This window comes from Trichechus manatus, unplaced genomic scaffold (genome assembly GCF_000243295.1).
Source record: "Trichechus manatus latirostris isolate Lorelei unplaced genomic scaffold, TriManLat1.0 scaffold00051, whole genome shotgun sequence".
NCBI lineage: Eukaryota > Metazoa > Chordata > Mammalia > Sirenia > Trichechidae > Trichechus > Trichechus manatus.
The window spans coordinates 8580392-8596155 of record NW_004443987.1 but is presented as its reverse complement, the minus strand read 5'-3'; positions in this window follow the sequence as shown (position 1 = coordinate 8596155).

The following is a 15764-nucleotide window of genomic DNA, read 5'->3' as shown; positions in this document are numbered from 1 at the left end:
TTCAGAAGTTAGAGGGTTAATATGTTGTGGGGTTGTTAAACAATGTCATAAAACAACATGTGTACTACTGTTTCATGAGAAACTATTTGTTCTGTAAGTCTTCACCTGAAGTACAATAAAATATTTTAAAAAAGGAAAAAAAATTTACTTGTGTGTGATAATAATGATAGTGTTCAATAATTTCCACGTTTGGTTGTTCACCTTTCTTTGGAATAGGCATAAATATGGATCTGTTACTGTCAGTTGGCCAGGTGGCTGTCTTCTAAATTTCTTGGCATAGACGAGTGAGCACTTTCCAGTGCTGAATCTGTTTGTTGAAACATATCAATTGGTATTCCATCAATTCCTGAAGGGTTGTTTTTTGCCAATGCCTTTAGTGCAGCTTGAACCTCTTCCTTCAGTACCATCTGTTCCTGATCATATGCTACCTCCTGAAACGTTTGAACATCGGCCAATTCTTTTTGGTATAGTGACTCTATGTATTCCTTCCATTTTCTTTTGATGCTTCCTGCATCATTTAATATTTTTCCCATAGAGTCCTTCAATATTGCAACTTCAGCTTTGAATTTTTTCTTCAGTTCTTTCAGCTTGAGGGATGCCAAGCGTGTTCTTCCCTTTTGTTTTTCTAACGCCAGGGCTTTGCACATGTCATTATAAAACTTTACTTTGTCTTCTCGAGCCGCTCTTTGAAATCGTCTGTTCAGCTCTTTTGCTTCATCATTTCTTCCATTTGCTTTAGCTACTCGACGTTCAAGAGCAAGTTTCAGAGTCTCTTCCGTCATCTATTTTGGTATTTTCTTTCTTTCCTGTCTTTTTAATGACCTTTCGCTTTCTTTATGTATGATGTCCTTGATGGCATTCCACAAGGCGTCTGGTGTTCAGTCATTTGTGTTCAAAGTGTCAAATCTATTCCTGAGATGGTCTCTAAATTCAGGTGGGATATACTCATGGTTGTGCTTGGGCTCTCGTGGACTTGTTCTAATTTTCTTCAATTTTAACTTGAACTTGCATAGGAGCAATTGATGTTCTGTTCCACAGTCAGCCCCTGGCCTTGTTCTGACTGATGATATCGATCTTTTCCAACGTCTCTTTCTACAGATGTAGTCAATTTGATTCCTGTGTATTCTATCTGGTGAGGTCCATGTGTATAGTTGCTGTTTATGTTGGTGAAAAAAGGTATTTGCAATGAGGAAGTCCTTGCTCTTTCAAAATTTTATCATGGGATCTCTGGCCTCATTTCTATCACCAAGGCCATATTTTTCAACTACTGATCCTTCTCCTTTATTTCCAACTTTTGCATTCCAATCACCAGTAATTATCAATGCATCCTGATTGCATATTTGATCAATTTCAGACTGCAGAAATTGGTAAAAATTCTTAATTTCTTCATCTTTGGCCTTAGTGGTTGGTGTGTAAATTTGAATAATAGTTATATTGACTGGTCTTCCTTGTAGGCATATGAATATTACCTATCACTGACAGAGTTGTGTTACCACAAATTGCGAATCTGAGCTGCCTGTTGCAAAAGCCAATACTGAGACGGGGTGGGGTGAGCAGCAAGAGGCTTTTATTGTATATCGATATACAGGAGACAGAGGGGAATGAGCTCCTCCAAAATACCTGCCTCCCTGACTGGAGACTGGCTGAAAGTTTTATATGTACAGGATTATAGTTTCTCTTTGCAGTGGTCACGTTTCTCACGTCTCAGATGATTTAACCTCTTACTGGCAATCCTTGAAGCTTATCTGGCACCGTTAGTCATGACTGTCACGTCAGATGAATTAATCCTAGTCCTTGAGGGTTATCGGTTTGTTCTGCCACCCTCCAAGAAGAAATTTTAGTTAATCTTACTGGAATAGGAGGAGGGAGAAAGAATACCAAAAAAGAAAATATCATGAGGAAAAGCGGTGGTTATTAATGGTGGGAAGCAATGGTGGTAATTGAGTTTACGCAGCCTGTTCCAGTTGTACTTCAGGCTAGATCTTGAAATGTTCTTTTTGACAATGAATGAAATGCCGTTGCTCTTCAAGGTGTCATTCATGGCATGATAACCATATTAATTGTCCAATTTAAAATGGCAATACTAGTCCATTTCAGCTCACTAGTGCCTAGGATATCAATGTTTATGCATTCCATTTCATTTTTGATGATTTCCAGTCTTCCTAAATTTCATACTTCATATATTCCACGTTCTGATTATTAATGGATGTTTGCACCTGTTCTCATTTTGAGTCATGCCACGTCAGCAAATGAAAGTTCCAAAAGCTTGTCTCCATCCACTGCATTAAGGTTGACTTTACTTTGAGGAGGCAACTCTTCCCCAGTCGTGTTTTGAGTGCCTTCCAACCTGATGGGCTCATCTTCCGGCACTATATCAGACAATGTTCCAGTGCTATTCAAAAGCTTTTCGCTGGCTAATTCTTTTCAGAAATAGACTGCCAGGTCCTTCCTAGTCTGTCTTAGTCTGGAAGTTCAGCTGAAACCTGCCTACCATGGGTGACCCTGCTGGTATTTGAATACTGGTAGCATAGCTTCCAGCATCACAGCAACATGCAAGCCCCCACAGTACCACAAACTGACAGACTCATGGGGGCCTGTAGTTAGCTACTATTATATAAATAATCCAAAGATGGCCTCTATCTACTGGCACCAATTTGTTTATTTCTTCTTAGTAAGCTGAGACCCTTTAGCCCAAAAAGCCCATCTATGCCAAACTCAAATTTGTACATATCCAGTGGTTTTAAAAAGAGCCCAAAGATGCTGATTTTTAGACACTTAGTGCTTGATTTACACACCTCATGAAAATGTACCCAAGGTCTGCTATCCCTAGCTAAGATAAACCCTGTATTTATAATGACCTGTAGCTATGTCTGTCCTTTGGAGCTCTCTGACCCATATACTCCCCACCTTGCTGCAGGAGAATCTTGCTTATGGCTACCAACCCTTCTCCTCTTCCCAGGGGTTTTTGATTCCCTTTTCCCTTTCTGGTAGCTCCATGTGCCACTTGCCTCAAGCAAACTTCCTGCTATGGGGGACCACTCCTGCATGTGTCTGTCAAAGTGTTGGCCTCAATAAATAGCTTGTGCAATGCTATCTCATGGTCATATCTTTTTTCTTGTTCAGCTTCAAATTCCCTTGAACTTACTACAGCTATCAAAGACCAATATCATTACAGGCAGTCCTTGCTTTGTGTAGTTCTGATATGCACAAATTTCAGTTATCAAAGTGTGTGTGTGTATACACGTACATACATATATATATTTATCTTATATACATATGTACGTATATATGCATGAGTGTAAAATATGTATATATTTATTTAGATATAATTCATATGCCATAAAATCCATGCTTTTAAAGTGTGCAATTCAGTGGTTTTTGGTATTCCCAATGTTGTACAACCATCACAATTATCTAATTCCAGAACATTTTCATCACTTCCAAAAGAAACTCCATACCTCTAAGCAGTCACTCCCCATTAGCTACTCCCCTCCAGTCCCTGGAAACCACTAATCTGCTTCCTGTGTCTATGGATTTGCCTATTCTAGACATTTTATATAAATGAATTCATATAATATGTGGGCTTTTGAGTCTGGCTTCTTTCACTTAGTATAATGTTTTCAAGGTTCATCCATGTTGGAGCATGTAACAGTACTTCATTTATTTTTATGGATGGATAATATTCTGTTGTATAGATATGCAACATTTTGTATATCCATCCATCACTTGATGGACGTTTGGATTGTTTCCACTTTTTGGCTATTATGAACAATGCTGCTATAAACATTCTCGTGTAAGTATTTACTTTGTGTTACCATGCTTTCTTAACTGTGAGTAATTGCATAATGTACAAACTTTGCAGCTAGATTTTCAGTTCACAAATCACTAGGTAGATAAGGGATGTGTATCATGTCTAGTGAACAATCACATCAAATCTTTTAAAGTCTGTTGGTGATTAGTCACTGTGCACGTGTTATTCAATTTTGACACAGCAGCAAAGTATGTAGTTGTGTTGCCTCCTTGTCTCCCAGTGATAAAATCATGCCATATTCAACAAAAATGGATAAGAAAAAAAAAGACAATCAAAAGAGGGAATTGACCAACAAAGATGAAAGTGCACCAAAGAAATTAAAAAAAAAAAGTGTTAATGCTGGAAGTGAAATTAGAATTAGACATAAATGTAGTTTTAGAAGAAATAGCTAGCCTTGGGAATTTTAACACTGCCGCTGTCCTAAAGGCTCTAGATATGCGGCCAGAATAACTTAGTAAAAGTGAATTTATTGGCATAAATGTAGAATGTGGTTGTGACAAAAAGGAGGAAGATAATCCCAAAGGAAGTTACATCAGCAAACAACTACAGATTAAAGGAAATCTCAGAGATAATTCACAGCATTGAAAGAGCAAAGGATAATGTATGGAAGCTGATCCAAACTTAGAAAGGAGTATGACAATTCATAAGGCATAGAAAATATGCTCGCTCTGTATTACAAGTTGTATGATGAGAAGCGAAATCATACTTCAAACTACTCTTGATAAATTTTCTTACAAAGAAATAAAACACTTGAATTCTCAATGCTTCTAATGTTCTAAATTCCAGTATAAAATCACTGATTTTTCTATTTTTATTTCCCTATACATTTATAATTGATAGTAAGAGAGTTTTTAATGTTTTGACAAAAAATTTTAAAGGTCACAGAACACTCAATTTTTTTTACGTTGATTAAGATCACTTTGCCTGGTTTCATTTTCTGGTTATTTTTATGATCCCACATTACCATGCAAACCAAAGACTGCCCATACATTAAAGTACCTATTATATTTTACCTTATATATCTCTAGTTCGCCTTTATTCTAAGGCAAGGATCATCTCAAGATTGATTTTATTTTTAATTTTAAACTACCTATTTTGGAATAATTTTAGATATAGAGAAAGTTTGCAGAGATAGAGTTCCCATATACCTTTCACCCATTTTCCTCCAATGTTAATATCTTACACAACCATAGTACATTTGTCAAAAGTAAGTAATTAACACTGGTAACAGATGATTAACTAAACTACAAACCTTATTTAGATTTCAACAGTTTTTCCGCTAATGAACTTTTTGTACTAATGGACTTATTAGCTCAATTCCATGTACATCAGCTTATATTCTAAGTAAGTCTTCCAGGAAATTAGTACTTGTTTCTTTGTTTCTCTGTTCATTCACTCATTTACCTAACAAACGTTTTAAATGCCAGTATGCCAGGATACATTGATAAACAAGACGTGGTTCCACCTCTCAAGCAGCTCATATTTACTTGTATGTAAATTTGGATTTAGACAGTTTATTTTCTCATTTACAAAGAATGAGCAAAAAAAGGCTGTAAATAGAAAGAAGTTTTCTTTAGACAAACATCAGTTGAAAGATTCTAGCCTTTATTTCTAAAGAGAACTTAATTGACCATGGCCATCTCATTTCAACTCCTTTTTAAAAAATGCTTTTTTGAATTATTAAATAATTCCAAAGTTTTTAAATTTCCTTCAGCATTTCTCTACCATTGCCTCTCAAATTTAAAAAAAAAAAAAAAAAAAACAGAAGGAATTTCTTTCCCCTGAAGCACATTTTTGGGGGATGTCCCATGTAAAATCACATATGCTTTCTTGTGGTTGCACTCGCTCACAATTTGAGGCATTGACTGAAGGGAAATAGGGTCAAAATCTGACATTTACCTTAACCCCGAAACTAGTAAGAGGTAGTTTATACTTTGTTTTAACTCATAGATGTTAGAAGCCTCTGAAACTAGAGGAGTTTTTGTGGTTGTATCTATCATGATCTATAGAAAGTAGGTATGGTAAGGACTTCTCATTAACTGTCAGTAAACAGAAAACTATGGTTCGATGCTTAGGTATATTATCATGCAGGGTATCGTCACAATTTCTGCCTTTTTGAGAATACATACTACTTTTATTTCACTGTCGCTTTAAATACACTGAATCATAGAATACCAAAAAACAAAAGCAAAAAACCAAACCTGTTGCCGTTGAGTTGATTCCGACTCATAGCGACCCTATAGGACAAAGTAGAACTGCCCCATAGAGTTTCCAAGGAGCACCTGGTGGATTTGCATTGCCAAACTTTTGGTTAGCAGCCATAAAACTTAACCACTACGCCACCAGGGTTTTCTCAAATCATAGACTAGAATCAAGTTATTCTGTCTTCAGTGACATATGTGGAAAACCAAATGGAAAGTAGTTACTAACATTTGTCAATATAAAAAGCAGTTAATAATTTATATTACTTAAATAATTTGAGATATGAGTAAAAGTTTGTCCTTAAAGGGTTGACCTATATCAAGGTAGTTAGCTATAACCACCCAGTCTTAAAAAAAATACCATCCTCGACATCCCCCATCCCTCGATCACTGGATGAGAGGAAGGGGCAAAAGCACTCTTGAACATAGGATACCATAGTGGGAGATATTAGGTAGCCATGCATTGACTTTGGCATTGGGAAAGAACGATATCCAAATAAGGCAAGGGGCAAAAGTGGAATGAATGAGAGATGTTCTTAATAGAATTTTTGAGTCATAGAATGCCAGAGGTCATCCCCTGTGTGTTCTATTGCCTCGTTTTGCAGATAATGAAATTGAGCATCAGAGAGGTAATGCTACTTATAGCATGGTGAGATAAAATAGGCCCCGGGAGTAGAATACACGTCTAAGGCACACAGTCCAGTGCTATTTTTGTAACAGCTCATTACTATTTCCCAGCTTTACTGATAGTTGGCATCATTACACAACAAAACTCACAGTGATTCATTGAGAAAACATAGACTCACATAACATTTTTAAAACACTAGTTATTTGGGCTATTCTGTAGCAGATTGGAATATTTAGTGTGTTACACACACAGGTTGCCTCAAAATTCCAAGAAGCCATAAGACTGCTAGAAAATGAGGAGTCCACCCAGTGGCATCAACCACTCCATCTAGTCTGATTGAGACATTCAGGAGGCACTCACAAAATGTTGGCAAATGAAAGTCGTTTAATTACTCAAAGACCAAAGTAATCATCCAGAATCTCTTGCCCATCTATCTTTTCTTCTCCAAAACCCCATACTTGCCTGAGTTGGGGGTCATTGCATTGGATCACACTTTTATTGACAGCAATTTGTGATATCAAACCAGTCCAGGGAAATCTTAGCTTCCTTTCCCTGGTCACTTCAGACCCCAGCTGCTCCATACAGTCCTTTCTCTCACCTGGGGCTAGGTCAGCCAGTGCCAACTGCAAGTTAGGGAGTTCACATGACTCCTCCAACTCCACACCAGCTGCAAGTTAGGGAGTTCACATGAATCCCCCAACTTTAGACCAGCAAGCCCGCTACTCCCTTAGGTCTAATAATTTTTTGCAATGCCTGACCAACTCCTGAAAAAGGGCATTCTCTAATTCAGCAGAGAAAAGATACAAACACAAAAATGAAAAGTGCTTTCTCTAATTCCACAGAGAAAGGACACAAACCCAAAAAAGATATAAACAAAGAGATGCACGGGTTAGGTTGGGAGAGGGTCTCTGGGCGGGGCTTCTTGTCCCCAGAGACATATGGTCTTCCCACATGCATCATCAATCCAGAAGCTCCAAGGAATTTCTAAATCCCAGGCCTTTATTGGGTTATGCATAGTTAATGATCAGGGCCTCATTGCATATGTATGATTTATCAAATTAATGAATATGCATGGTTGATTGTATCATGCCTTCCTCCCTTCTTGAAGTTAACCCTAGGTGTGGCCTTTGGGGCTCCCACTACATTTGTACATAAAGGATCCTCTATTGCTGGCAGATTCCAAGGGTTATTTTTAGGAAACCAGGCCAAACCAAGTTCTTTGTCCCACACTAAGAATAAAAAATGTAATATTCTCATACGTCTTAACAACGACTGTTGTTCAAAATTTAATCAGAAACCTCTTTAAAAATACGTCTTGAATTTTGAGTAAAATTATTCTGAGACCTTTGAATTAATAAGTTTAATGTTCTAAGACTAGGGAATGTATTTAAAATTACAACACTGGGTTGCTGTTTTTGTGGTTAGGTATTCTCAAGTGGATTTTTGACTCATAACTACCCCATGTGACAGAATAGAGGCACTCCTTAAGATTTCCAAGACTTTAATCTTTATGGGAGCAGTTACTGGAGCAGATTGCCAGGTCTTTCTCTCATGGACACCTGGTAAACTACCTAAAATGGTTGGCTTAATTTACTCAAGCGGTTTAGATACTAACCATCGCCTTGCTAACCTTTTTTTTTTAATTCATTCCAGCATCAATAGACTATTTTAGTAATTCTCTTCTTTATAGTTGTTAGTTATCAACATTGATTATGATACAGCAAATGCTAGGAAAGAATGAAGAGAGCTCCATCTAATGCATTTTTACATCAAAGAAAGATTTGACAATTATGATACATTAATTTTAACTAGAAAAACATGTTAACTTTGACTGCTTAATGTTTCTGTCATTCCTATGTGTTTTCAAGGATTCCTTAGAGGAAAGTGCTAGTGATCTTTTTTTTTTTTTTAACCACACTTTATCACCTCTGTCTTAAACCACTTCATTATTCTGTCTGGCTTCACCGTTCATATGGGTGGCCCAAGAAGCACCTTAGCCTATTGTTTCCTTGAGTTCCTCATTCTACAATGAAATTCTTTTCCAAGCCACCCCAGCTATCCACCCCAGTGGCAATACCTAGCACTAAAAAAATACGAAAATGTAACAGGCAACCTCCTATCTTTCCAGCTTGTTAGCTTTATTATTCCCATTATATTTGTTCTCTGACCTTGTAAGGAACTCCAGTCCTTTGAAACCTCTATGGTTTCTCTGCTTTAAGGTTCCCTCTCTTTTAACTTCTTACACAATGAAGATTAGATTTACTCACCTTTAATCAACTTTATTCCATTTACTCATCTTCTACTTACTCCTCCAACCATTCCAATCTGAAAATTCCTGGTATTCAATCCAATCATTGCTATCATTAAGCTTGCTACACCTAGTTCAAACTCCGCCCCCCATCACGCTTCTTTCTTTTTCTACTTACAGATACAGGGTTTTTAGTCTTGACCTGGGAATGTTTTGGTAGAAAAAAATAATCCAAAAATATTACCAAGGAGTCTCTCATCTTTGAGCTCAGAAAGCACCAGACCCCAATTGCTGATTTAGTGTTCTGTCTATAACAGAATCAATTACGCTAATTAATGGAAGCCGGATATGGAAGTTCTTTCTGCACACAAAGAAGCTGCATCTATTCTATGGATGAATTGATGGCCTTTGCATCTTTCTATACCACTATCTTTCACACAGAACAGTGAAATGAATTAAAAATATGTTGAGAAACATCTTTCTATGTAGTAGAAAAGCAAACTATAAACTCAGTAAATTTGCATATTAGTGGCCCAAAATGTGTTATTGTAGTCGCCTATGTTTTTAAATGGTCATAGTCAGACCTCTATTACTAATACAATACATTCTGTTATAACAGCAAAGACAAAGGTGAGCATGTAAAAATTAATCAGTAAATCTAATGTTTTGAAGCACTGAAGTTCAGTATTCTACCTTAAACTTAGGTTCATAAACTGAAAAGTATAAAATCTTAAAAATAGTAGTGATGAATATGGAAAACAATTTCTATTTTAGGTCAAATAATTACTTCCTTTATGTTTACTTTTATTGAAGCAATATTTTTTAATGGCGATAATTCTGATCTTAACATTCAGTGATTTCAGCAATGAGTAATATCTCAGATTGGTCATGTCGTTTCTGAATACATTAACAGAATCATTTGAATTGTGAATAGTTACTAATACTAGCAGTTGCTTCAAATGTACAAATTATTGTATTAGCGTAATGACATGTAATGGATTCAGTTGTGTTCCCAAAAAGATATGTTGAAGTCCTAACCCCTGTACCGGTGACTACGGCCCTGTTAGGAAATAAGATATTTGAAAATGTTATCAATTCAGTTAACTTCAGGTCATTCTGGAGTAGGGTGGGTTCTAATCTTATATGACTGGTATGATGGATGCCCTAACAAAAGAGGAGAAGAGACACAGAGAGAGGGAGACAAAGAAAGGATGCCACGTGATGCTGCAGCTGCAAGCCAAGTGACACCTAGAGCTACCACAAGCTAGGAGAGAGGCATGGAACAGATTCTCCTTCAAAGCTTCAGAAAGAATCAACCCAGCAGAAACCCTGATATTGGAATCCCAGCCTCCAGACTATGAGACAATAAATTTTTGTTCTTATATGCCACTCAGTTTGTGGTATTTTGTTATGGCAGCCCTAGGAAGCTAATGCATGGTAGCTGAAACAGCATCTGGTGAAGACTAAAAAAATCCGTTGCTGTCAAGTTGATTTCGACTCATAGCAAACCTATAGGACAGAGTAGAACTGCCCTATAGGGTTTCCAAGGAGCAGCTGGCAGAATCTAGCTGCTGACCTTTCGGTTAGCAGCTGAGCTCTTAACCATTGTGCCACCAGGACTCCAGTTTCCCAAAATAGACAGGCACATCTATATCTGTATCTACAGCCGTATGCACAGTAATATCCATATCTACATCTATATGATGTGTATAAAATGGTGAATATTCTGAAGATTATGCTTTCCTCAGGTGTGGTAGAATTGTCTGTTGTAGTTTCTTTAAAAAGCCTTTCATCTTCATAACAATGCAGAATAAATCTGACTTGCTTTTTTAAACAAATTGCCAAGAAACAATCAGTACAAGGAAATCTCTCAAGATTTCACAGCAACAAGGACATTTAATCTGAATATTATATGTATATTTTAGAGTCTATGATCAAGACAAAGATACTTTCTCAAAAAGGTAAAAATCTTTTCGGCTTCTAAAATACCACTTTCCTAATGTTTTAAATTAAAGATCATGAGATGTGCCTAAAGTTCTACCTAATACTGGAGTTACATACAAGTGTCCCTAAAACATAGTTTTGAAAGAAATTAATCAGCTATGTGTTGTTGTTGTTGTTAGGTGCCATCGAGTTGGTTCTGATTCACAGCAACCCTATGTACAACAGAAGGAAACACTGCTCAGTCCTGCACCACTCTCACAATCGTTGCAATGCCTGAGCCCATTGTTGCAGCCACTGTGTCAATCCATCTCTTTGAGGGTCTTCCTCTTTTTGCTGACCCTCTACTTTACCACTCCCACAGGTCTGTTAGTTTGTCGTACTGTGGGGGCTTGCGTGTTGCTGTGATGCTGGAAGCTATGCCACCTGTATTCAAATATCAGCAGGATCACCCATATGGTCGACACGTTTCAGCTGAGCTTTCAGACTAAGACTTTACCAAGCATGATGCCCTTCTCCAGGGACTAGTCCTTCCTGATAACATGTCCAAAAGTACGTGAGATGAATTCTCACCATCCAACTTCTCAGGAGCATTCTGGCTGCACTTTTTCCAAGACAGATTTGTTCATTCTTCTGCCAGTCCATGGTATATTCAATATTCTTCGCCAACAGCATAATTCAAAGGCATCAATTCTTCTTAGGTCTTTCTTATTCATTGCCCAGCTTTCACATATGTATGAGGATACTGAAAATGTCATGGCTTGGATCAGGCACACCTTAGTCCTCAAAGTGACATCTTTGCTTTTGAACACTTTAAAGAGGCCTTTTGCAGCAGATTTGCCCAGTGCAATATGGTTGTTTGATTTCTTGACTGCTGCTTCCATAGGAAGCAAGTAAAACAAAATCCTGGGCAACTTCAATATTTTCTTCATTTCCCATGATGTTGCTTGTTGGTCCAGTTGTGAAGATTTTTGTTTTCTTTATGTTGAGATGTAATCCATACTGAAGGCTGTAGTCTTTGATCTTCATCAGTAAGTGCTTCAAGTCCTCTTCACTTTCAGCAAGCTAGGTTGTGTCATCTGCATATTGCATCCTCTAATTCTGATGTCGTGTTCTTCTTCATATAGTCTACCTTCTCAGATTATTTGCTCAGCATACAGATTGAATAAGTATGGCAAAAGGATACAACACTGACATACACCTTTCCCAATTTTAAACCATGCAATATCCTCTTGTTCTGTTCGAACATGTGTTACAGGAGAATAGATCCCAAGAGTCTACAATGTCCACATTAATTGCTTATATTATGTCAACTATCTTATAGAAAGTTGATGTTTATCTACTCATAGTGTGTTTTATTTTCAAGCTGCCTAGTTTATACTAGAAGCTGATGATTATAAAAAACAAAAACCAAAAAAAAACACACGTCTGTCTCCTCAAAAATCTACCAATGCAAATACTCAGATGGAGCCAGTCACATCTTTTTTGCATTGAGATCTCAGAGTTCCTCTACAAATGGCCCTTTTCTCTACCCTAAATAGAATAATCCCAAAACCAAACATATATTAGATGCTGAAGAGATATGCAAATAAATAGGTCCAAGTACATGCCATCATGTTGTTTATAATTTATAGATACAGAGAACATTAAGAAATAGTAAAATCCAATTAAATAAGTACTATGATATCTAAAAGGAGAGGATGCTCAATTTGTTTAGATCAAGAAGAAAAGGCTTCTTTGTGTTCCCATTTTAAATGAATTTTGAAATATCAATAGATTTTAAATATTCAGAATATTAGTCAAAAGTCATTCTAGGCTAAGAAAAAAAAACAAACATAGAGCAAAGAAGCCTGAAAATGTTCAGTATGTTCAGAAAATTTTAGGCTGTGTGATGGGTAGACTATGTAGAATGTTGGCAGATTACAGGGGTCCTTGAATACTCTGCTACAGAACTTTGGACTTGATTTATTAGGCAACTGAAAGACAATGCAGTTTGGTCAATGGTTCCAGGCTGAAGCATTTAATTGCTTGCTGACTGAAGATCCGCTAGTGCTTGTGGAAGAGGCCCTGTGATGAGGTAGTGGAACCACAAGATCAAAGCAGTCTAGATTTCTAAATTGCCATGGAGAGGTACTCAGAACTGCAGAGGACTTTGCATGAGTGTATATTAAGCCACTGAGAGTTTGAAGTTGTTTCTTAACACATCATAGCCTATCCAATCCTGACTAACACATAGGCCTTTCACAATAAAATCTTAGATGATAATCAGTGGCTGAGAAAAGGATGGTTGGACATGAAACATATTGTGGAAGAAGAAATGACATGACTTTCTAACTAGGAGTAGTTGGATGAAGTATATATAAATAAAACTGTTAAAAAAAAGTTAATTAGAAGAAACTTACTTTGTGCAAGAACCCTAGGATAATTTGTGGAAGGGGAGGTGTTCCCTCTAGAGCTGTGATGGGAGACTGGGTCCATTTTATTTTCATACTTAAGAAGGGCACTTAAGATAACCCCTTAAGCAGGCAGGGATTTATTTAGAAGCTATAAGCTTGGGAAAATTTATCTAGTTTGGGTTGGCCCAAAATAGTTAAACCTGAAAATAGGCCCATGGGCTATCATTAAAGACAAAATATTTGAAACTGAATTCTAATGATGTTCAGAACAGAGGCATCAGGTGCGGCACTCTGGTCACCACTGTACTAAACACACTGTCCAAGTTTTCCACCCCCATTGCCCTACTGAAGGGACAGTTCTACCTTTAAAAGTTAAATACTTAGAGATATCCAAAGCTGTTTGCTTAGCTGTGCATCCATATTTAATAATAAACAACTCTTGGACACATTTTCTGGGAGCAACTTTTCTTTCATCACACTCTTTATGATAAAACTTTATATGTCTGCCTCCTGCTTGAAGATGACCTTCACTGAGTATTTTACCCATCATTTGGTGAAGAAAACTCACTCAAGTTGTGAGAATTTCCCTCTCTTTTAAACTCAGCTCTTTTAGGAGCTATAGAATGTGCAGCCTGCCTCTCACAGGGAAGCCTGAATAAAGTCTGCTCACCAAATAACCAGAATTATATTTGAAAATAAAGCCGCATAGAACTTTTTCTTCACACTTTAGCATCACATCATATCTGAGATCTTGTATCAGCAATAAATACAAACAGTTAGGACAATCACCATCATAATCAAACCTAACATCCTTGGATCCTTTCTCCCATGACATCAACAAGAACAAATCTCCAATGCATACTATGAATGTTTCCACCTCCCTATGCAGGCAGTTTATTTAAAGAAGATTGATAGGTCAAGAAAGAAAAAGACATAACAATAGGGTCCTTTCCTATGAATATGTGCTTTAATACACACCTGGGTTGAGTCTTCGTCATTTTGCTTGAGAATGGAATATTTAGTAGCCCTGCAAAATAAGAAAGTCAAAATTTTAGGGTATTTCTATAAAGAGATCTATGTGAAAGAAAAGAATCATGTTTCACATTTAAAACTACATTCCCTGCAATAGCTCCATTTGCTCATCTACATTATCAATTAGGTGAAATATTGCTTGTTATTTTGTTCCAGTAATAACTGTGGTGGGAATAAAGCACAAGTTAAATTTTTCAATTAACCCTGTTCCTGGAGGAAAACATCTAAAAATGTGGTGTATTCAAGCAAGTAATTTAATTTTCCTCTTTTCTAGCTTATTTTTTCATTATCTAAATTCAGTAGCCAAAAGAACCATGTTAGGACTGCATACCAAGTAGTTGGTGTTTCCACAGCCACTTTAGTAAATAAAAGATTTAAATTTTCAATAAATGTTGGATTTCCAATATTTTTACATCAGTCATCTCCTCAGATATCTTATATACAGTTAATGATAAATTGGGCAATTTATTGTCAAAAGGAATACAATAATCATTCATTTCAGGGTTGATTTTTTTAAAGGGAGAATAATTATTTCAAATGGAAAACAAAGAACTCTCCGTCTCCATTCCTTTAGGGCTGTATTCTAGAAAGACAGATTCTCTGTAAAGAACAGTGTAGATGAGTAGAGCTGTCACAGGTCATTCAGACAGCTCCTACACGGTATTGTGTACAATTTGTAATAGCATATACAAAGTGAAAATTACCCTGCAGAAGCTATACCACTGTGTGTCAGGTGTCTGTTATTTTAAGCGAATTTCATCACATTTGTTATACCATATGCTTTTCCAATTTTGCATTTGCATAGTAGTTTCTATAAAATCTCAATCTTATTTATTGATCAAGTTGAAGTCATTCAAATGGAACATTGGACAGCGTTCAAATGTGAAACTGAAGGCTCTCATTATTTCCCTAACAGTTGTCTCCCTGTCCAGACAAAGGTGCAGCAAAGGCTCTTATCTCAGCAGGTTGCGTCAAAGCATGTCAGTTTGCTAATTATTTTTAAAAAAGAATAAAATAAAAGTCAATCTAGCATTCTCAGCAGGGATTCTGACATCCTGGGCAGGCAAGCATGACCTGTTCTATAACGGAAAAAAAAAAAAAAAAAAAACAGGAATACCAGCCTTGAAGGGGGAAAACAATTTCAATATTATTCAACACGGAGTTAAGGAAAGGCAGCCAAAATATCATAAAAAGTCTTCAAAGACTGGTTTATCTAGGTTTGTGTTTAACACCTTTCTCTGCAAGTACATAGGTTCAAACACATTCTCTCTGCATTTTTCAATAAAACTCTTATTATTCTGCCACGTCCTGTCATCAGTACCATAGACAAATTGATCAGATTAAAATTTTTTACTAATAATTTTTTTATTTTTTTTTAATTGTACTTCAGGTGAAGGCTTAGAGAACAAATAGTTTCTCATAAAACAGAAGTACACATGTTGTTTTATGACATTGGTTGACAACCCCAAAACATATCAACCCTCTAACTTCTCAACCTTTTTTTTTT